Genomic DNA, 1,749 nt, shown 5'->3' on the forward strand with positions numbered 1-1,749 from the left:
GTCTGTCTCTCTCTCTCTCTCTCTCTCTCTCTCTCTCTCTCTCTCTCCCTCTCTCCCTCTCTCCCTCTGTCTCTCTCTCTCTCTCTCTCTCTCTCTCTCTCTCTCTCACTCTCACTATATTGTGGCCCTGAAGGCGGGGGTGCACCATCCTGGGTGTGGGGCATTTCTGGGTCGCTGATGGGAGATCAATCGGCTGTCTCCATGCCATGGGCTTGTTCAAGAGAACTGTCCGGGGCTATACAACAACAACAACAACACTCAGTTGCGAATGATCTTGAACATCCCATCGTAACATTTGAGAAAAATAATGGTTTTCTTAAAATTGGAGACATTGAATAATAAATTAATAGATTTCCCAATCTCATTTAAACTGTCCTCAGATCATGTACAGACTGAGGATAGGACATTCAAATAAAAGCCAACCAACCAACCATAATGTACTAATACATCGTTGAAAAGGCTATTATTTATTATTTGTATCATTGATGACATGCTACATGACAACTGACATTTATTAAGGCAGAGTTTGGGTTAGAGTTATGGTTAGGGGTAAACAGAGTACAGCATTAACAAAGTCTCAACTTAATGCCTCAAAAGTTAAAATGGAGAACAGAGCAACAAGGTAATGATGGCGAAAGGGGACAAAGAATCATAAAAGACAGCGTCAGACAGCGTCATGGCAGATCCAGCGAGTTGGATCCAAGGCATACCTTTCAGGTTATTTCATGCCACTGCTATGACTGATAAGTACAAAGAATGATTTGTGGAGTCAGGTGGTACAAGTTCCACCCACTCACCTTCCCCATTAACCTCCTCGGTCCTGTTGCTATGATCAGTATCTTGAACATCCACATCATAGGGATCTCTGGCTGATGGTATTGGAGAAATTGTCACTCAATAAGTTTAGCAAGCTGAACAAAAGGATTGAGGTACAGTATATGTATATGTATGGAGGGAGAGGGCAGGCAGGATGGCATAGAGGTACGCATACTCACCTCTAAGCTCTCTATCCTGGGTTTGAATCCCGACCCAGCTATAAACGTCATCCCGGTATTTCACAGGCACAGTAGTCCATCAATGTGTGTCATCCATCAGATGGACGTTAAATTGAGCACCACACCTGCCAGAATTAGTTGGTGGACACAGTGGTGAAGTGATGGTGGGGGAGGAGGGGAAGGGAGGGCAGAGAGGGTGACCGCACCAGGCGCGAAGGGGATGGCGTGCCAAATGACACCCTCAAAAAACCGTTTTCATGCGTCATTTGTTTGCATTGTATATAAATTATAATACAACAAACTCGTGAGTTCACGAGAAGCAACTTGTAGAACCACGTTTTCCAGTTTAAACTCAGTGCTACGTGTCAATGTGTCATGTCGATGTTTACAAACTCCTTTCCATCCGTATTCACTTTTTTTCCTAATTCCTATTTCTATCACCTCGCACAGTAAATAAATCCGTGGTATGGTGTTGCTGCGTATATCTCTTATCTTGTATAATGAGGTTTAATATGTGCACTCTGTAACATGGAAATCGCCCATTGGCCCAAGGGATGGAGGGGTGTAACTGTTGGACGTTTGTTATGTAATTACGTCGATCACATCTAGATAGCTCACGGTGTATGTCCCAATCAGCGAGGCCAGGATCACGTGTCAAGTGAGTTCTTTAACTTCCTTGCCTTCCTCTGCTGCTTTGTTTCATCAGCTCTAGTCTCTAGGTCATAGAAATACCACACCATGTTGCATGCATGTT

This window comes from Myxine glutinosa, chromosome 10 (assembly GCF_964187855.1).
Source record: "Myxine glutinosa chromosome 10, kmMyxGlut1.1, whole genome shotgun sequence".
NCBI classification, from domain to species: Eukaryota; Metazoa; Chordata; class Myxini; order Myxiniformes; family Myxinidae; genus Myxine; species Myxine glutinosa.